The sequence below is a fragment of the Hemiscyllium ocellatum genome, chromosome 11 (assembly GCF_020745735.1).
Source record: "Hemiscyllium ocellatum isolate sHemOce1 chromosome 11, sHemOce1.pat.X.cur, whole genome shotgun sequence".
NCBI classification, from domain to species: Eukaryota; Metazoa; Chordata; class Chondrichthyes; order Orectolobiformes; family Hemiscylliidae; genus Hemiscyllium; species Hemiscyllium ocellatum.
This window is the reverse complement of record NC_083411.1, coordinates 35,613,743-35,636,911: the sequence shown is the minus strand read 5'-3', so window position 1 is coordinate 35,636,911 and position 23,169 is coordinate 35,613,743.

Sequence of the window (23,169 nt, the reverse complement as noted above, 5' to 3'; positions counted from 1 at the left end):
TGCATAGGGATTCAATCCATGAGGGATGACAGCACTTTTGAGAATACAGGCTGATCACCGAGTGTAACCAATCCCCACCTGCCACATAAAAATAAAATATTGTGGATGTTGGAAGTCTGAATGTGCTGGAAATCTGACAGCATCTGTGGAGAAAAAAAAAATGCATTAATGTTTTGAGTCCAGTATGACCTTTCTTCTGAATTGAAAACAATAGAACTGAGCAGTTATTATTATATTGATAAAGGAGGAATAGCAATTGGGACAGGTGCCCAGAGCAAAAGACAATGGCAGTGTTGGTGGTGAAGGAGTAATAGAAATGTGAATTGGGTGTAAACGAAGGTATGAAAAGCAGAAAATGGGTCTGATCTGCTGAGATCAAAGTTAATAGGACAGAAGAAAAACTTGGCTGGGGGTGGGTGGCTGAATAAGAGAAAAATGGAGGACAGGAGTCATACACTGAATTTGTCATCCTCAATGTTAAGTCCTAAAAGCTGTAAGGTATCTAAACTGAAAATTCAGTTTTGTTTCTCTCGTTTCCATTAAGCTTAATTGGAGCATGTAACAAGCCCAGAAAGGAAAGGTTCGCAGGAATTGAGGTGGTTTATTGAAATAGAAGATCAAGTCATTCCTATGGAGAGAGCAGAAGTATTCCACAAAGTGGTTACCGAGTCTGCTTCTGTAAAGGAGATTACCTTTTTTATCTAATACTTATAAATTTTACAGCTCTCTCACTCCTTTAGGATAAGGCAGCTTTCACCTTCCCCAATAATATCATAGTTCCTTATGTGATACTGAGTCAAAATCCTAGACTACCCTCTCCCAGGGCATTAAGGATCAACTTATAGCACATGGACTACAGTGGCTCAAAAAGACAGCTCATCACCACCTTCTCAAGGGCAGCTTGGGATGGCCAATAAATGCTGACCTGACCAGTGCTGCCTGCACCTCATGAATGATAAACAAAGAACTACCATGGTTGGTCCATCAGGTGTTAATTGTGGTCCTGAGACAGATTGACCTGTCATGACCCTTCTTCTGAATGCAGTGCCAGTTCATTCAGTCTTGTCCCTTTTATGATGATTCTTATTAAAATATCATATGCAGATTTCCTAAAGCTGTCTTATTGAAAACTATAGTCAACACTTTGCACCCTCATTGATTGTTTTACTCTGTTCCAGATGAGTGTGCTCATGTTAATGCCATTTCTGCAAAATGCATCGCACCTGGCCCCAAAACTGATCTTTTTAAAAAGATTTTCTCCTCCTCCGTGACTGGAGTGAATGGCTGTTATTTGGAACGTTTTTTTGGTTGTGACAAGGCTTCCTCCATTTTTTAATTTGATATGCGATGGTGTTACTCTATGTCATTGTTGTGATGGTGTCCCAAATTTCAGTCCTTTTAGTAGTACAACTGGCTCTGATATAACATGATAGTCCCATTCTCGTGCGATCTCACATTATAAGAAAATTGCACAATACCCACATCATTTAAACTAATGGTGCTGGAATCATGTTATAGCTAATGTAAGGAAAGTTCGCATTCTGCAAATAACAGTCTAAATTCTTCAATTGCGTTAAAGCCAATTTAAATTGAAGAAACACGCGTTATAGCAGAATAGACTATATAGATTATGCTGTCATGTGGAATGTGTGTGAGGTTAATTCTCTGTGTGCGTGTACACACATACACACACTATCTGTGTGTGTTTTGTACTAAGGTTTAGCTTTTATTTACGCACTTTGTGTCCATGGGGTATGGGTTTTTCTTCCATCATGTTTCAAAGTGCAGTCCAGATTCTAATCCCATATTAGTCCATTCTAATTTCAGTTTTACACTCAAAGTAACCAGAATTCATTAATCCAATGTTAATTATGTAAACCATACTCTGGAGAGATGCAATGGTCTTCACATTAGCACATCAAAAATTTCAAATAACAAATTTGTTATTTAAAAAAAATTATTAATTTATATTTTGTTCAAATGCAACAAATTTCAATACAGCTCCAGGATGATCTGTGAATACTTATCATGCTACAGAATGTAAGATCAATGCATGGGCCTGTTATTGACAAAGTCAGACAGCAGAAATTCCAGATGGCTGATACAGAGGATGATCAAGGGCTGCATACGAAGACAGAGTCACTGGAGAGTTCAGGATTCAACTGTTTTGAAAAAATGGTAGATTTTGTTTGAAAAATAAAAACAAGTTGGTGGTAAGATTTCAATATATATATGTGCCGAATCCAAGTTGAAATAATCTGAATTTCTTAATATGTAAAAATCAATTGGCTTTGTATATATCATAATATAATATATTCAAACCAAGATCATTTATTTTTTAAATAACTAATGCAAACCTGTCTGTCAGTTAGATTTAATATTTTGAGAAAGGTGTTAAATTATTGCATCCAGAAGCCACAAGAGGGAGCAAGAAGACTACATTACGAACACAATATGCTGGAGAAGCTCAGTGCGTCTGGGATCATCTATGGAAAGAGAAAAAAGAGTTATCTGAAATATAAACAGCAGGAATAAATGCACCCTGCTTTGACGGATCAGTGCACGCCAGGCGGGATAGCTCTACGTTAACTAATCTTAGCTATAGTGGCAGAATCTTCTCTACAACTGGTCTCGGAATCCAACATTAGAGAAGCAATATCAGTCAGAACTCTTGCTCCTGATCCCCAGCCAGTGACCCTTACCAGAAAGAGTATGTGCGCTGCTGTCAGATAACAAGAGCTCGACTGTTATGTCTCCCAGCAGTTGAATAGCATGCTAATACTCACTGTCAAGACTTACACATGAAAATAGCCCCCTGAGTAAGGCATGAGAGAACACATTGGGGGCAGGGATCAACACCACTCTGTGCAGAGCGGAGGAAAGAAAAATAGAAAATGTTGCTGACTGTAAGCTCTGTATTTCCAAGGAACTTTATCACCAGAGATTTTCAGGACTTGCAGAATATCTTGTTGTCTCTATTGCATTAAATGTTTCCTTTGTTATTCACCAGTAAGTACTGTCTCTACAGACACGTATACAGCCCCATTAATTTTTGTTTCATTGCAAGATGGTGCAGAAGCAAACCGAGGAGTCCTGAACAGGGTCCTATATATAATTTCTCTAAGCCTCACTCCAAAAGAGGGGAGGAATGTCACATCAATTATACTCAGCAATTTTAGGGATATTCCTGTAATATTACTGAATACATTATTAATGTTGTAGTTAAGTAATTTCCTAGATACAGGCTGGAACCAGTCAGAGCATGTGCAATGATACCATCTTGACAGTTATACCAGGATTGTGTCTGTTAAATTCTAAAGTTGACTTTTCTGAAGTTTATGGAGGCAGAAGAGATTCTCAAGGAGTGGCCAAGTTTGTTTGTTTGTGTAAGCATTTGTGAAAGAGTTAATTGATCTCAGCACATGTAACAGCAGTGTCTCTATCGTTTACTACAGAAAACACACTGCAGCAGAGGTTAAAAATCTCCAATACTGCCTCTTCTGATCATTATCTTGTGCTCCTACTGGAAACTGGCTGTGTATGAGTGTCAGGCCATGACAGAAATAGACACTGTTGCTGCTGAGCTTCTTCATCAGTTCTTATGAGAATTGGTCAAGTAGTATGATGAGGGGTCTATAGAATAATATATCTTTCAGAAAGAGTTATGAGAATATACATTCAGGGTGCCATTTTTACTACTGCACTTGCAGACAGGTGCTGAGCAGCAATGTATCAATCTACCAGCCAGATATAAACCGGATGAAGCACAAGAACACATGAGGACACAGGAAATACGAATAGACTGTACAGCTTATTGAGATTGTTCCAATATCCTTCCCATGTAACTGAAGAAGGTGCAACCCTGCCCCTTCACTTCTTCCCTGCTCATCATTCAAGGGCCTAAACTGTCTTCCCAGGTGAAGCAGCATACCGTCTGTACCTCCTCCAATCTAGTCTACTGCATTTGCTGCACCCAGTGTGGCCTACTCTACCTTGGAGAAATCAAATGCAGTCTGGGTGACTGCTTTGCAGAGTACCTCCGGTCTGTGCGCAAGCATGAACCCGACTTTCCCATAACTGGTCATTTTAACACAGCATCCTGCTCGCATGCCCACTTGTCTGTTCTCGGCATGCCACAGTATTTCAGTGAATCACAGCACAACCTGGAGGAACAACATCACATCTTCAGACTGGGCATTTCATAGCTTTCTGGACTTAATATTGAGTTCAATACCTTCAAATTGTGAACCAACTCCCATTCTTTCCCTTTCTTTTAGCTTTACTTGTTACATTCTCTGTCACAACATCCTCTCTCACCACCCCAAACTTTAGTGGACTGTCTGTTCTTTCCTATCTGGCAGTTAGACACATTGTTCTGCCATTCTCACACTCCCATCACTTAATCTGCATTATCAATGCCCTTTCTTGCCCAACCCTCCACCTCCCACTGTTGCACAAATGCTGCCCACTCTATATTTCATGTCAGCTCTGATGATGCATTATCTAGACTGGAAACATTTGCTTGCTCTCTCTATAGATGCTGCCTGACCCATTGTGATTTCCAGCATTTTTTGTTTTCAGTACAGATTCCAATATCTGCAGTAATTTGCTCTTCTCTTTAATATAATTATGCTGATATTCAGCATCAACTCCATCTTCTTCCTGCTCCCCATATCCAATGATACAGTCTATCTCTTTATCCGAGAGACCACGCTGTAGATGTGTTCAATGATAGAGACACCATCATCCATTGAGGTAAACAATTCTACACATTCTTGGCCTTTGAATTAAGTACTTCTCATCATCTCAGTCTTGAATGAGTTCCCTCTTCTCCTAAGACTGTGACTCTGTACCGTAGATACTCGAATCAATGAAAACAATCACTCAGCATCTAGCCTTTCATCATCTTGAGTCCAAAAGTGAAATTATTTTTAATTTATGGAAACTAAAAGACAATACAAGTATGTCATCAGCAATTACTGGGCCTCCACTTAAATGGAGAAAAATACTTTCCTCAGAAAATAATTGTTTATCTTGTTTCTCAGAAAACTGACTACAATATAATTATTGAGTTATATGCTTAGTGCCCATTCTCATCCTCTGCTGAAACTTCTGCTCAGGCATTGTTCACTACACCTCATCATACTACCTGATCAATTTCTCATAGGAGGCAATAAAGAATCTCAGCAACAATTTGATTGTTGCAATGACCCCACACAGTGTTTATTTCTGCCATTGCCTGACTCTCACGCACAGTCAACTTCCAGTATGGGCACAATATAACAATCAGGAGAGGCAATATTGACAGATTTCTAACTTCCACTGCAGGTGAATACTAAAGCTAATTCTTGAGTCACTGCTGCCACACATGCTGAGATCAATTACTTCTAGTGACTGAACGGATGACATCTGAATCTGTGTGGTCGAGTCACACTCACCAAGGAATCTGAGAGCATTATGTCTTTTAAATATACTTGGTAAGGTTTTAAATTCATAACAATTATAAAATACAATACTGTGTAATTTTGGAAAAGCAACTCTTAAGATTCCCTAAATTGCAAGCAAACATTCTGTCATAAAATACTCCATGCTATCAAATAAAATTAACTAATTCAAAACAAATATAAACCCCAAAACAAAACAAATTACAGATGTTGGAAATCAGAAGTAGAAACAGAAATTGCTGGAGAAACTCAGGAGGTCTTGCAGCAACTGTGGAGAGAAAACAGAATTAACATTCCATTACGTTATGTTAATTCTGCTTTCTTTGCACAAAAAAATCCCTCTTTCTTTAAGAAAAACCTTTCTCGCAATGCAACTGTTCCAATCATTAACCTTTTCTATGTTATTTCTAATCAAAGAATAAGATTAATTATCTACCTTTATAATCAAAACTGAATAATTTAAGAGGATTCTTTTATCTGGTTATATTTTGAGAAAGCATTTTTCACAGTAGCATTTAGGTGACAGCATGTTGTGCCCTTCTTGTAGATTCAGCATTCACTGCTGTCAGTTGTGATTTAACTCAAAGCACAGGGGATGTAGTGCATGTTGCTTCTTGTGCCGTAGGAGTCATGCTTGATGTTACTGCTGGATCTGCTGCTGGTGATGTTGATGTTTTACCAATTGATGGTGGTTCTGCTGATGTTTTCTCATTGGTTAGTGATGTTGCTGTTGTTGTTGATGACCATTCTGCTGTTCCAGTTTAGCTGTTTCTGGACCCAGTATGTTCCTTTTATTGCTATTGGTACTTTACATTGGGAATAACTCACTGGTATCACTGTTGGATCAATAGCAGTGTGATAATCAAAATCTTCAAAGGATCCAACTTTCTCATTGAAACACTGAAGACAGAGTTGTACCGGATCTGTCTTACTTCTGATTGGAGGCCCTTTCAATGGATGCACAACTTTCAACTACATGTTGCTTTGGATGTAGGTTTGCTTGCTGAGCTGAAAGGTTCATTTCCAGACGTTTCGTTACCTTACTAGGTAACATCTTCAGTGGGCCTCATGCGAAGCTGTGCTGAAAATTCCTGCTTTCTATTTATATGTTTGGGTTTCTTTGGGTTGGTGATGTCATTTCCTGTGATGAAGTCACTTCCTGTTCCTTTTCTCAAGGGGTGGTAGATGGGGTCTAACCCGATGTGTTTGTTGATAGAGTTCCGGTTGAAATGTCATGCTTCTAGGAATTCGTGACTTCCTGAAGATGTTACCCAGTAAGGTAAAGAAATGTCTGGAAATGAATCTTTCAGCTCAGTGAGCAAACCTACATCCAAAACCTCAACCTGAGCTACAAATCTTCTCAAAACTCCATGTTGCTTTTTTCAACTTGTGATTAATGGAGAGAAGCAGCAGTTCTTCACAATTATTCTATTTCATGCTAGCAGGACCCTCTGTTTCACAGATATAAAGTGTGCAGTTAACTCCTTTTGTTTTGTGTGTGTCACTCTAGATCGTTCCTAGCTAATGAATCTTAATTCCCTCACATATTGTCAGCATGACATTGCTCACTTTCAGAATATTTTTTCTTCAGCATCTATTTTCTTTCAAATTTCCAATAAAGATCTCCTGGTATAGACTGATGATACTCTGTTCTCCAATGCCAAACTGAAACTTCAGATTTAACTGTTTCATATAGTTGTATGGTTCCAATTATGTGTTCTCAAACTCATTGTCGTCTTCTGGGTCTGGCTATTTTGGTTTCTTTTCCTGTTCATTCCACCCTGTTGCTCTGACTCTGGTAACTTATTTACCACTTTCTTTCTTTTCTGTCTTTTCCCAGTAGCTATACTTTTCACAAGATCTGCAGTTTGATCTATGTGACACATATCCTTTCAGTCTGTAAACTCAAGTGATTGTCCACAGCTCATGAACCTCTTCTCTTGTCTGTACATGTTTTTGTTACTATTTCACAACATAAATCCTACTGTCTTTATCTTGTCCTAACTGACGGCTAGCCAATTGGATGCTCAGCACCTTCATCTGTCTACTCAGGACTTCATCTGCTCTGGCAATGTGTGCAGTCTTCAATATTGTGAACTTGTCCTTTCCAATCAAAGCTTGTTGAATTTCTGGATATTTAGAGGGTCAGATCAGCTGATCTATCCACCTTTTATCTGTTACCTTGAATTCAAATTTTCTGGCTGCATTTTGTATCTTTTCAAGCATTGTCAACAAGGTCACTGTCTCAGACTATGAAATTCATATCAATAGATCTGATGATTTGACATTGATTGGTGAGGTTTGCTGTATTTTTCAAAAAAAGATTCAATGCTTTTCTTGCTGTGATCACATTTAACCCTTTTCTCCTGTCCTTAAAAGCCTTTTCAGAAAGATATTGAATGTCAGTTTGCCTTTCTGTTTAAACTTTCCAAATGCCTCTATGACATCATCAGCTTAATCATTTTTTTAAAGATCTGACATGTTACAGAAAGATTTCTTCTCATCAGCCTCACCTCTGTCATTGGTACTGACCATTTTGTTGAACCAAGTTCTTTGTCAGACAGGTCTGTAGACTGAACAACATTTGTTAGGAATTCCTGAATGGGCTCAAAAAATGTGTTCTCATACTGATTCTTGTTATTTCTCAGGATTGACTCCTTCTCAAAACTTTACTGAGTTTTATATTCGAATTTTTCTGCAGGTTCATACAAGCTAAAGATGTGAAGGAGTAAAGGGAGAGAGTGGGAATGTGACATTGAGATAGAAGATCACGTTGGATGGAAGAGTGGGGGCTTGAAGAACCAAATGGCCAACACCTTCTCCTATTTACTATGTTTCTTTGGACTGTTTTCCAAAATTGCCAGTCTTGTATAATCATAGATTTCACTGGTGATCCTGAAATAGGTAGTCTTTTGCAATATGCAAGTTAATCATCCACAAGTTTGAAATACTGCCTGTGCTCAAAGTGGGTGTTCTGTGCCAACTCACTGGGTTTTTAGTCTGGCTATCACAGCATCACTTCCTAGCAGTTTCAAGGACAGAAATGGACCATACAAAAGGGAAAACTGTGACCTCGAACAATCTAGGATTCACAGAATCTGTTTATGTCAACAGACATTCTATTGATCTTAAGCTTCATCACAATATGGGTGAATGGTGACACAATCTTGGTCACTCGTTTGTTCTTGTAATTCCGGTTGAGTCTGTTTTGGCTTGTTTGTCACTGCCTCCTTTCAAATTTTTATTAAACTCCAATTTCACCACCTGCTGTGGTGAGATTTGAACCAATGCTCCTGGAGCATTAGGCTGAGTCTCTGGACTATGAGTGCACTGACTTTACCAGCAATCACCATTAACTCACACATCACCCATATGTAGACAATCTCAACAATTCTTCCTTCTTGTGATGATGAGACTTTGCATCAAGGGAGCCCAATGAAATCTACAGGGTTGGTTCATAGAGACTTGTTTCTGGACCAGTAGGTTGCTAACAGTTTGTTTCCATATCAGTTGTTCTAATAGAACTAATGGTACTCCTTCTGAGTTCTCAAAGAACTCTGATCTAAAGACTTCTGAAGATGGAGATGAGCTGCCTGAAGTTCAATTTGGGGTTGAAACAGCCTCAGTTTTGTAAGGGAAGGATTTTTATCATTTTGCCTGGGAGACAGTGAAAAAGGGGATATATTTCCAAGTCAGGATAATGAGTGGCACATAGGGTGTTCCCATGTTTCTGCTGCCCTTGTCCTTGTACATGGCAATGGTCATGGGTTTGTAAGGTACTATCTAAGGAGCCTTGGTGGATTTCTATAGTCATTCTTTTAGATGGAACATTTAGTTGACCTTGAAGTGAGTGAATTTGGATGTGATGTCAATCAAATGGGCTTTGTCCTTGATACTGTCAAGTTTAAGCTGTTTTCATCCAGGACAAAGTGGGGTCTATTCCATCATAGTCCAGACTTGTGCCTTGTAGATGGTGGACAGGCCTTGGGGAGTCAGGAGGGAAGTTACTGACTGCAGGAGTCTGAGCCTCTGACCTACTGTTGTCACCACAATACCTATATTGTTAGTGCAGTTCAGGTTTTGGTATTGATAACTTCCAGGATGTTGAAAGTGTTGGATTCAATAATTGTAATGCCATTCACTGTCAAAGTGATCATCTGTTGTTGAAGATGGTCATTGCCTAATATGATAGGATATTTACCTTCGCATTATCTTGGTATCAAGCTTAAGATCAATAGAATGTCTGTTGCTTGCTAGACACTACAAAACATTCACTTGATTTGCCAGTTGTTACAAAGATGCTTTATATTTCAACCTGCTTGGAAGACATTTTTTGAAAGATTGTGGAAAAAGGAACTTATGTAAAATTATGTGGACATACCTGCAGTGGTTTCTTTAATCTGATCAAGTAAAGTTCATTGTGGACATTAGACTTCCTAGAAATAATGTAACTGCTTATTTAGCTGTAGCTTTTGTTCAAAACTATGCCCAGGAAGCTTTGGCTTGAAACAGTTCTTCCTTCCACGAGTTGAGTTGGAGGAAGACCTGCTAAGAACAGGCTGAATTAGAGGAAAATTATGAAAATCTAGCTGCCCAGATGACCTCACTTATTTTCGAAAAGAAAATCTTGTAGAGTCATTGAGCAGTACAGCACAGAAACAGACCCCTCAGTCCAACTTGTCCATTCCCAAACTAAACTTGTCCCATGTACTTGCATTTGGCCCATATCCCTCTAAACCGTTCCTATTTATGCACCTGTGCATATGGTTTTTAAATGTTGTAACTGTACCTGCATCTATCACTTTCTCTGGCAGTTCATTCCACATATGAATCACCTCTGTGTCAAAAGCTTGCCCCTCAGGTCCCTTTAAATCTTTCTCTTCTTAAAATTATGACATAAATTTATTATTGTCACCTTAAAATTATGCCCTCTAGTTTTGAACTCCTCTACCCTAGGGAAAAGACCTTTGTTATTCACTTCATCTATGTCCTTCACAATTTTATAAACATCTGTAAAGCCACCCCTTAACCTCCAGTGCTCCAGTTAAACAATTCCCAGCCTTATAACTCAAATCATCCAGTCCCAGCAATATCAATCCTTCAGGTCAAGTCTAATCCAGTCCAGAGATTACAGGTAAATCAGTTGGACACATCAGCCCAGAGGCTCGGTTGTGCTCACAAGACAGTCTTGGGCATCAGCCATGGTCATTCCTGGGAATTTGGTTAGTGAACATTAAGGATATTAACAGGAGCAAAGTCATACAACGTAATGGAATGTAGGCAACTGTTGTATTATGCTGTGATGCTGAGTGGATATTGACAGTGAAATGGGGTGATACCAAGGTTGGGGAGAAAATTGATACAAAATGGGATGATATAAAGTATGCAGGAAAGTTGGTGGAGTGGACATTTTCATAAGTCTGCATCATTCTGGCTTCAATATATAGTGGGCACGGCAGTGTGGCAAGGCAAGGCAAGCTTGGGGATACCAGTTATCAAACAAAAGGATTGGATGGAAACATGGGGAGTTTGAAAGCTGATTTGGTTGACGGGGACAGCAACACAAAACACAACATGAAGGATAAGGGATAGCTTCTTGACCATCAGGCAGAGACTGTCATTCACAGGAGGACAAATGGAATATTATGCCATCTCAGATCAAACCTCAATGATGAGCAGAGGGATCTTGGTGTCCATGTACACAGATCTCTGAAAGTTGCCACCCAGGTAAATAGTGCTGTGAGGAAGGCATATGGTGTACTGGGCTTTATTGGCAGAGGAATTGAGTTCCGGAGTCCTGAGGTCATGTTGCAGTTGTATAAGACTCTGGTGCGGCCTCATCTGGAGTATTGTGTGCAGTTTTGGTCGCCATACTATAGGAAGGATGTGGAAGCTTTAGAACGAGTGCAGAGGAGGTTTACCAGGATGTTGCCTGGAATGGTAGGAAAATCTTATGAGGAAAGGCTGAGGCACTTGGGGCTGTTCTCATTGGAGAAGAGAAGGTTTAGGGGAGATCTGATAGAAGTGTATAAGATGATTAGGGGTTTAGATAGGGTAGATACTAAGAACCTTTTACCGCTAATGGAGTCAGGTGTTACTAGGGGACATAGCTTTAAATTAAGGGGTGGTAGGTATAGGACAGATGTTAGGGGTAGATTCTTCACACAGCGGGTTGTGAGTTCATGGAATGCCCTGCCCGTATCAGTGGTGAACTCTCCTTCTTTATGGTCATTTAAGCGGGCATTGGATAGGCATTTGGAAGTTATTGGGCTAGTATAGGTTAGGTAGGATTCGGTCGGCGCAACATCGAGGGCCGAAGGGCCTGTACTGCGCTGTATCCTTCTATGTTCTATGTTCTATGTTCAACTGCACAGTAAGGAAAAATGATCACTGTCAAAGAGTACAGTGGATGAAGTTTCATTTGTTTGTTGGTGGGGATGGAGTGGACAGGTTTGCACTATGAGACTGAGTTTGGAAGGAAATTGCCCATTGGTCATCACTCATCCTTCAGTGAGTGAACACCATTTACTAAGCACTTCAATGGATTGTTTTTCTTTGATTATTCATTCAAGTGACGCGAGCGTCATTGGCTAGCCCAGCATTTATTGACCATCCTGAGATCAGCTTAAAGAAGGTACTGGTCACCTGCCTTCTTGAAATGCTGTGGCCCATTTGGTGTAGGTAAACCCACAAGGCTGTTAGGAAATGAGTTCCAGATTTTGACCCAGAAAATCTGACCCAGGACTGGTAACATATTTCCAAGTCAGGACAGTGATAGATTTGGAACAGAACTTGCAGACATAGAGTCATAGGAGCGTACAGCATGGAAAGAGACTCTTTGGTCCAACAAATCCATTCCGACCAGATATCCCAACCCAATTTAGTCCCACCTGCCAGTACCCAGCTCATATCCCTCTAAACCCTTCCTATTCATATACCCATCCAGATGCTTTTTAAATGTTGCAATCATAACAGCCTTCACCACTTGCTCTGGCAGCTCATTCCATACATGTACCACCCTCTGTGTGAAAAACTTGCCCCTCAGGTCTCTTTTATATCTTTTCCCTCTCACCCTAAACCTATGCCCTCTAGTTCTGGACTCCCCCACCCCAGGGAAGAGACTGTATCTATTTATCCTATCCATGCCCCTCATGATATTATAAACATCTATAAGGTCACCCCTCAGCCTCCAATGGTCCAGGAAAAACAACCCCAGCCTATTCAGCCTCGTCTTATAGCTCAAATTCTCCAACCCTGGAAACATCCTTGTAAATCTTTTCTGAACCCTTTCAAGTTTCACAATATCCTTCTGATAGGAAGAAGACCAGATTTGCATGCAATATTCCAACAGTGGCCGAACCAATGTCTCGTACAGCCGCAACATGACTTCCCAACTCCTGTACTTAATACTCTGACCAATAAAGGAAAGCATACTAAATGCCTTCTTCACTATCCTTTCGACCAGCGACTCCACTTTCAAGGAGGTATGAACCTGCACTCCAAGGTCTTTTTGTTAAGCAACACCCCCCAGGACCTTACCATTAAGTGTATAAGTCCTGATAAGATTTGCTTTCCCAAAATGCAGCACCTCGCATTTCTCTGAATTAAACTCCATCTGCCACTTCTCAGCCCATTGGCCCATCTGATCAAGATCCTGTTGTAACCTGAGGTAATTTTCTTCGCTGTCCACTATGCCTCCAATTTTGGTGTCATCTGCAAACTTACTAACCAAACCTCTTATGCTCACAACCAAATCATTTACATAAATGAAGTAAAGTAGTGGACCCAGCACTGATCCTTGTGGCACTCCACTGGTCACAAGTCTCCAGTTTGAAAAATAACCCTCCACCACTATCCTCTGCCTTCTACCTTTGAGCCAGTTCTGTATCCAAATGGCCACTTCTCCTTGTATTCCATGAGACCTAACCTTGCTAACCAATCTTAGGGAACCTTGTTGAACACCTTACTGAAGTCCATATAGATCACATCCGCCGCTCTGCCCTCATCAACCCTCTTTGTTACCTCTTCAAAAAACTCAATTAAGTTTGTAAGACATGATTTCCCATGCACAAAGCCTTGTGGATTATCTCAAATCAGTCCTTGCCTTTCCAAATACATGTACATCCTGTCCCTCAGGGGTCCCTCCAACAACTTGCCCACTACTGACATCAGGCTCACTGGTATGTAGTTTCCTGGCTTGTCCTTATCGGCCTTCTTAAACAGTGGCACCTCGTTAGCCAACCTCCATACTTCTGGCACCTCACATATGATTATCGATGATACAAATATCTCAGCAAGGGGACCAGCAATCACTTTCCTAGCTTCCCACAGATGTCAAGTGTACACCCGATCAGGTCCTGGGGATTTATTCAATTTTATGTCTTTCAAGACATTCAGCACTTCCTCCTCTGTAATATGGACATTTTTCAAGCTATCACAATCTATTTCCTTACATTCAATATCTTCCATATCCTTTTCCACAGTAAACACTGATGTGAAATATTCATTTCGTATCTACCCCATCTCCCGCAGTTCCACACAAAGGCTGCCTTGCTGATCTTTGAGGGGACCTATTCTCTCCCTAGTAACCCTTTTGTGCATAATGTATTTGTAAACACCCTTTGGATTCTTCTTAATTCTATTTGCCAAAGTTATCACATGTCCCCTTTTTGCCCTCCTGGTTTCCCTCTTAAGTATACTCCTACTGCCTTTATACTCTTCTAAGGATTCATTTGATCTACCTTGTCTATACCTGATATACGCTTCCTTCTTTTTCTTAACCAAACCCTCACTTTCTGAAGTCATCCAGCATTCCTTGCACCTACCAGCCTTTCCTTTCACCCTAACAGGAGTATACTGTCTCTGGTTTCTCATTGTCTCATTTCTGAAGGCTTCCCATTTTCCAGCCATCCCTTTGCCTGCGAACACCTGCTGGCAATCAACTTTCGAAAGGTTTTGCCTAAAACCGTCAAAATTACCTTCCTCCAATTTAGAAGTTCAAATTTTAGATCTGGTCTATCCTTTTGCATCATTATTTTAAAATTAATAGAATTATGGTTGCTTGTCCCAAAGTAGATTAGATTAGATTACTTACAGTGTGGAAACAGGCCCTTCGGCCCAACAAGTCCACACTGACCCGCCGAAGCGCAACCCACCCATACCCCTACATTTACCCCTTACCTAAGGTACTACGGGCAATTTAGCATGGCCAATTCACCTGACCCACACATCTTTGGACTGTGGGAGGAAACCGGAGCACCCGGAGGAAACCCACGCAGACACGGGGAGAACGTGCAAACTCCACACAGTCTGTCGCCTGAGTCGGGAATTGAACCCGGGTCTCAGGCGCTGTGAGGCAGCAGTGCTGACCACTGTGCCACCGTGCCACCCACAAAGTACTCCCCCATTGACACCTTAGCCACCTGTACTGCCTTATTTCCCAAGAATAAGTCAAGTTTTGCACCTTCTCTAAGAAGTACATCCACTTGAATTAGAAACTTTTCTTGTACACACTTAACAAATTATTCTCCATCTAAAATTTGATACCTTCCACTTCCTTTTCTACAGTAAACACTGATACGTAATACTCATTTAGTGTCTACCCCATCTTCCGCAGTTCCACACAAAGGTCGCCTTGCTGATCTTTGAGGGGTGAAAATGTGTTGCTGGTTAAAGCACAGCAGGTCAGGCAGCATCCAAGGAACAGGAAACCCGACGTTTCGGGCCAGAGCCCTTCATCACCTATTCTCTCCCTAGTTACCCTTTTGTCCTTAAAGTATTTGTAAAAATGAGAGGGGGGAGTGGCATTTTTGATAAGGGATAGCATTACAACTGTGCTGAGGGAGGATATTCCTGGAAATACATCCAGGGAAGTTATTTGGGTGGAACTGAGAAATAAGAAAGGGATGATCACCTTATTGGGATTGTATTATAGACCTCCTAATCATCAGAGGGAAATTGAGAAACAAACTTGTAAGGAGATCTCAGCTATCTGTAGGAGTAATAGGGTAGTTATGGTAGGGGATTTTAACTTTCTAAACATCGACTGGGACTGCCATAGTGTTAAAGGTTTAGATGGAGAGGAATTTCTTAAGTGTGTACAAGACAATCTTTTGATTCAGTATGTGGATGTACCTACTAGAGAAGGTGCAAAACTTGACCTACTTTTGGGAAATAAGGCAGGGCAGGTGACTGAGGTGTCAGTGGGGGAGCACTTTTAGGCCAGTGACCATAATTCTATTTGTTTTAAAATAGTGATGGAAAAGGATAGACCAGATTTAAAAGTTGTTCTAAATTGGAGAAAGGCCAATTTTGACGGTATTAGGCAAGAACTTTCTAAAGCTGATTGGAGGCAGATGTTCGCAGGTGAAGGGATGGCTGGAAAATGGGAAGCCTTCAGAAATGAGAAAGCAAGAATCCAGAGAAAGTATATTCCTGTTAGGGTGAAAGGGAAGGATGGTAGGTATAGGGGATGCTGGATGAGTAAAGAAATTGAGGGTTTGGTTAAGAAAAAAAAGGAAGCATATGTCAGGTATAGACAGGATAGATCGAGAGAATCCTTAGAAGAGTATAATAGAAATAGGAGGATAAAGGAAATCAGGAGGGCAAAAAGGGGACATGAGGTAGCTTTGGCAAATGGAATTAAGGAGAATCCAAAATGTTTTTACAAATATATTAAGGACAAAAGGGTAACTCGGGAGAGAATAGGGCCCCTCAAAGATGAGCAAGGTGGCCTTTGTGTGGAACCACAGAAAATAGCGGAGATATTAAATGAATATTTTGCATCAGCATTTACTGTGAAAAACAAGGTGGAAGATATAGACTGTAGGGAAATAGATGGTGACATCTTGCAAAATGTCCAGATTACAGAGGAGGAAGTGCTGGATGTCTTGAAACAGTTAAAGGTGGATAAATCCCCAGGACCTGATCAGGTGTACCCGAGAACTCTGTGGGAAGCTAGAGATGTGATTGCTGGGCCTCTTGCTGAGATATTTATATCACCGATAGTCACAGGTGAGGTGCCGGAAGACTGGAGGTTGGCAAACATGGTGCCACTGTTTAAGAAGGGCGGTAAAGACAAGCCAGGGAACTATAGACCAGTGATCCTGACCTCAGTGGTGGACAAGTTGTTGGAGGGAATCCTGAGGGACAGGATGTACATGTATTTGGAAAGGCAAGGACTGATTAGGGATAGTCAACATGGCTTTGTGTGTGGGAAATTATGTCTCACAAACTTGATTGAGTTTTTTGAAGAAGTAACAAAAAAGTTTGAAAAGGGCAGAGCAGTAGATGTGATCTATATGGACTTCAGTAAGGTGTTCGACAAGGTTCCCCGGGAATACAGGGAGATCTAGCCATTTGGATACAGAACTGGCTCAAAGGTAGAAGACGAGAAGAAAAGTAGGTGGTGGAGGGCTGTTTTTCAGACTGGAGACCTGTGGCCAGTGGAGTGCCACAAGGATCGATGCTGGGCCCTCTACTTTTGTCATTTACATAAATGATTTGGATGCGAGCATAAGTGGTACAGTCAGTAAGTTTGCAGATGACACCAAAATTGGAGGTGTAGTGGACAGCAAAGAGGGTTACCTCAGATTACAACAGGATCTGGACCAGATGGGCCAATGGGCTGAGAAGTGGCAGATGGAGTTTAATTCAGATAAATGTGAGGTGCTGCAGTTTGGGAAAGCAAATCTTAGTAGGACTTATACATTTAATGGTAAGGTCCAGGGGAGTGTTGCTGAACAAAGAGACCTTGGAGTGCAGGTTCATAGCTCCTTGCAAGTGGAGTCGCAGGTAGGTGGGATAGTGAAGAAGGCGTTTGGTATGCTTTCCTTTATTGGTATTGAGTATAGGAGTTGGGAGGTCATGTTGTGGCTGTACGAGACATTGGTTAGGCCACTGTTGGAATATTGCATGCAATTCTGGTCTCCTTCTTATTGGAAAGATGTTGTGAAACTTGAAAGGGTTCAGAAAAGATTTACAAGGATGTTGCCAGGGTTGGAGGATTTGAGGTATAGGGAGAGGCTGAATAGGCTGGGGCTGTTTTCCCTGGAGCGTCGGAGGATAAGGAGTGACCTTCTAGAGGTTTGCAAAATTATGAGGGGCATTGATAGGTTAAGTAAACAAAGTCTTTTCCCTGGGGTCATTGAGTCCAGAACTAGACGGCATGGGTTAGGGTGAGAGGGGAAAGATATAAAAGAGACCTGAGGGACAACCTTTTCACGCAGAGGGTGGTATGTATATGGAATGAGCTGCCAGAGGATGTGGTAGAGGCTTGTACAATTGCAACATTTAAGAGGCATTTGGAGGGTATATGAATAGGAAGGATTTGGAGGAATATGGGCCGGGTGCTGGCAGGTGGGACTAGATTGGGTTGGGATATCTGGTCGGCATGGACAGGTTAGACCGAAGGGTCTGTTTCCATGCTGTACATCTCTATGACTCTATGACTCTAAAATCTGAACACTATGACAGTCCAAGTCTATGTTTGGAAAGTTAAAATTTCCCATCATAACCGCCCTATTATTTTTACCGATAACCAAGATCTCCTTACAAATCTGTTTCTCAATTTCCCTCTGAACATTGGGGGGTCTATAATACAATCCTAATAAGGTGATCATCCCTTTCTTATTTCCCAGTTCAACCCAAATAACTTCCCTGGATAATTTCCGGGAATATCCTCCCTCAGTACAGCTGTAATGCTATCCTTTATCAAAAATGCCACATACCCCTTCCCCTCCTTCCCTCCCTTTCGATCCTTCCTGTAGCATTTGTATCCTGGAACATTAAGCTGCCAGTCCTGCCCATCCCTGAGCCATATTTCTGTAATTGCTATGATATCCCAGTCCCATGTTTCTAACCATGCCCTGAGTTCATCTGCCTCCCATGTTAGACCTCTTGCATTGAAATAAATGCAGTTTAATCGATGAGTCCTATCTTATTCTCTGCTTTGTCCCTGCCTGCGCTGACTGTTTGACTCGCTTCTTTTCTCAACGGTACCAGGCTCAGATTGATCTCTTTTCTCATTATCTTCCTGGGTTCCCCCCCCCCCCCCCCCCCCCCACCTTAATTGTTTAAATCCTCCTGAGCAGCTCTAGCAAATCTCCCTGCCAGTATATTAGTCCCCTTCTAATTCAGGTGCAATCCATCCTTCTTGTATAGGTCACTTCTATCCCAGAAGAGATTCCAATGATCCAAAAATGTGAATCATTCTCCCATACACCAGCTCCTCAGCCATGCATTCATCTGCTCTATCCTCCCATTCCTGCCCTCACTAGCTTGCAGCACCGGAGGTAATTCAGATATTACTACTCTCAAGGACCTCCCTTTTAAATTCCTGCCTCACTCTCTATATTCTCCCTTTAGAATCTCATCCTTTTGCCTTCCTGTGTCATTGGTTCCAATGTGTACAATGACCTCCTGCTGATCCCTCTCCCCCTTGAGAACACTTTTTTTTTAGATTCCCTACAGTGTGGAAACAGGCTCTTCGGCCCAACCAGTCCACATCAACCCTCCAAAACCCTCCACTCAGACCCATTTCCCTCTGACTAATCCACCTAACACTATGGGCAATTTAACATGGCCAATTCACCTGATCCACACATCTTTGTGAATAGATTAGATTCCCTACAGTGTGGAAACAGATCCTTCAGCCCAACAAGTCCACACCGACCCTCCGAAGAGCAATGCACCCAGACTCATTCCCCTACACCTAACACTATGGGCAATTTAGCATGGCCAATTTACCCAACCTGCACACCTTTGGACTGTGGGAGGAAACCAGATCACCCGGAGGAAATCCACGTAGACACGGGGAGGATGTGCAAACTCCACACAGCAGTCGCCCATGGCTGGAATTGAACCTAGGACCCTGGTGCTGTGAGGCAGCAGTGCTAACCACTGAGCCACCATGCTGCCCCATGCACCCTCTCTGAGACATCCTTGATCCTGGTACTAGGGAGGGAACACGCCATTCTGATTCTTCACTGCTGACCACAGAAACATTTGTCTGTACCTCAGACTAGAGAGTACCCCTAACACAATTGATCTCTTGGAACTCGATGTACCCCTCATTGCATTAGAGCCAGCTTCAAAACCAGAAACATGGCCGTTTGTGTTACATTCCCCTGAGAATCCATCACCCCCTCCATTTTTCAAAACAGCATACTTGTTTGAAATGGAGATAGCCACAGAAGACATCTGCACTGCCTGCCTACCTCTTTTACCTTTTCTGGAGTTAACCCATCTATGTGACTGTATGTACAACTTTTCTCCCTTCCTATAACTGCCATCCATCACATCCCCTTGCTCTTGTAAATTCCTCATTGCTTCTCACTGTCTCTCCAACCAATCCATTCAATATGATCGGATTTGCAACCAATGGCATTATTGCAGATATAATGCTCAGTACATGTAAACTCTCCTGTAACTCCCACACCCGACAAGAAGAGTACATCACTCTATTGAAGGCCATTTTTGCTTCTTCCAATCTACAGACCCAGAAAATTACACTGTCTTATTCCTCTACAAATGCTGCTCCAGGCTAACTTAATACTTACAGATTATATTTTTAAGTTTACTCAAGAGACTTATCTCAATAAAACATATAATCAAGAAAGAACCGACTCAACTCGCTACTGCAGACTTTCTGTAAAATATTCATTTATCTGTTTCTGTGCTGTGACCTCTCCCAAACAGGTTCCTCCAAGATCAGTTGTGAATTGTGCAGTGTTACTTGCCACTTATCTGGCCATGTCTGGATATTGTCCACATTTTGCTGCATTTGAGCATCACTTGCTTTTATATCAATGGAGAAGTGAATTAAGCTAAATACTGTACAGCCATCAGTAAACGTCCTTCCTTCTGGCTTTATGATGGAGATAATGTAACTTATGAAGCACCTGAAGGTGGTTAGGCTTAAGACATGCCTGAGGGATACCTGCAGTGATGTCCTGGAGCTAAGATGACTGACCACCAACAGCCAATCATCTTTGTGCTGGTTATGACTCCAACCTGATTTCCACTGACTCAAATAAAAGCAAAGTACTGTGACTGTTGGAAATCTGAAACGCACAGGAAATGCTGCAGAAACTCAGTACATTTGGCATCATATGTGCAGAGAGAAGCAGAGTTAACATTCCAAGTTCAATATGACTCTTTCCAAACTGAAGAGTGAAACAGTTAAGAACTGTAGTTCTGAAGAAGAGTCACGTGAGATTCAAAGCATTAATTTGGTTTCTTTTTCCACACTGATGCTGCCAGACCTGCTAAAATTATGCAGAATTCTGTAGTTATTCAGTTGAGTCTAGTTTTGCTAGAGCTCCTCAGTGATAAATGCGAGGTGCTGCATTTTGGGAAAGCAAATCTTAGTAGGACTTATACACTTAATGGTAAGATCCTAGGGAGTGTTGCTGAACAAAGAGACCTTGGAGTGCAGGTTCATAGCTCCTTGAAAGTGAAGTAGCAGCTAGATGCTTTCCTTTATTGGCCAGAGTATTGAGTACAGGAGTTGGGAGGTCATGTTGCAGCTGTATAGGACATTGGTTAGGCCATGTTGGAATATTGCATGCAATATTCTGGTCTCCTTCCTATTGGAAAGATGCTGTGAAGCATGAAAGGGTTCAGAAAAGATTTACATGAATGTTGCCAGGATTGGAGGATTTGAGCTATAGGGAGAGATTGAACAGGCTGGGGCTGTTTTCCCTGGAGCATCGGAGGCTGAGGGGTGACCTTATAGAGGTTTACAAAATTATGAGGGGCATGGATAGAGTAAATAGGCAAAGTCTTTTCCTGGGGTCGAGGAGTCCAGAACTAGACGGTATAGGTTTAGGGTGAGAGAGGAAAGATATAAAAGAGACCTAAGGGGCAACCTTTTCACAAAGGGTGGTACATGTATGGAATGAGCTGCCAGAGGAAGTGGTGGAGACTGGTACAATTGCAACATTTAAGAGGCATTTGGATGGGTATATGAATAGGAAGGGTTTGGAGGGATATGGGCCGGGTGTTGGCTGGTGGGACTAGATTGGGTTGGGATATCTGGTTGGCATGGACGGGTTGGACCGAAGGGTCTGTTTCCATGCTGTACATCTTTATGACTATGACTCTATGACTCATAATAAAACAGGGCTTTCATACCAAGGGCAATCTCTCTCACCTCTAGACTTCAAATGTTTAGTCGATATTTGAGCCAAGGCTTTAGCAAGGTCCGTGAAAAAAAAATCCAAACACATACTCAATTCCAGCCTTCAATATTAAGTTGCACCCTGAAGTGCCAAATCACACTAGTTTTGCAACCTGTATATGCTGCCAACACAAATGGCAAAACTCAATCACTTAATGAAGATCTTGTTTCAGCTGGCTCTAAATGAAGCTGATCTTTCAATGCACCTTTAAAAATAAACCTGCTCAAAACTCACAGCTACAGAATTTTAAATGGCAGTTTTTACTTTAATGTAAACAAAAAAATTGAAATCTAAATGAGGCTCAATCAGATTTGCACAAAATTAAAGATGTAGGCACTTTTCTTACCCAGAAAATGCTCACATTCAGTTCCAGACAGAATTAAATTTACCTGCTGAATGTATGTGCTTGCAAAACAAAGGGTCTTGTTCCCTCACTTAATGAGGATCCAATTTTAATTGGAGATGGCCTGCTGACAGAAACCAAGTTTTGATGAGCAGTATTTTTAAATATACAGTCTGAGAGTAGGCAGGGAGTCAAGGAAATTCAGAATGAACAGATCCAACCAGCTTTGGACCCCGACTAAAATCAAACAGCAAGCAGAGAACTGGGACAAGGGAACACCTTAGTTGCCTCCACCTAGCAACTTAAAGAACAGAATTTTGCTGCCAGGATTCATTGTTGTGTTGCACATCAAATTGAGAGTGATCTCCATTTTAGAGCTCAAAATGCAAATGAACCAAATCCCCAGATGATTCTTCAAGACACAGGCCAAAGGTTTTATGCAGTGTAGTACTCAAGACTCAAAATGTATCAGGCAATTATTCTGTATGGTATATATCAGTTTAACTGGAAGTAAACTTACAAGTGATCTTCAAAGAAATTGAATCCATTTACTTTATTTGAGTTACAGCTGGACACCACAATAAAATTTGACATGGGTAAGCAACTGGGATTGTTTTTAAAAGTAAAAGCAAAACAGAACAAAGAAAAAACCAGCCTTACAAGCTTGAAGACAAAGAGGAGCAGTAGCAAATAAAATAACCTTGATGTGGAGAATGATCAGTTGTATTTTGTCATTACACTCCAGCAGGATTGAGAAATGCAAGAAAGTTATTTTATTAAATAGCAAATTGGAAATATCTGGACCTGCCACTTTTATTGTGTGCAGTTTGAGAATTGGAGTGTGATATATTTGCAATTGTTAATTTGATGATGGGTAGGGGTGGGTATGGATCTGGTGCCAATGAGAGTGGCAGATAATAACTTCACTAAAATACATTGTTTTATATTGCTTCAAACTATCATAATGGAAAATACTTCAAAACATAACAAAGCGATAATAGTATATGGAAAAATAATTTGTAAACAAATTACACTGACTACTAAAGTTAATGGTATGGAACAGCATTTAAATTTGTCCCATAAAGTTGGAAACAATCATTACGTTCAGGATTTAAATGAGATCTAAACCAATATTGAATTGAGTTTGTTTATTGCAGCAAAATGAATCAAAGTACAATTAAGTATTTGAGTTTGTTAATAG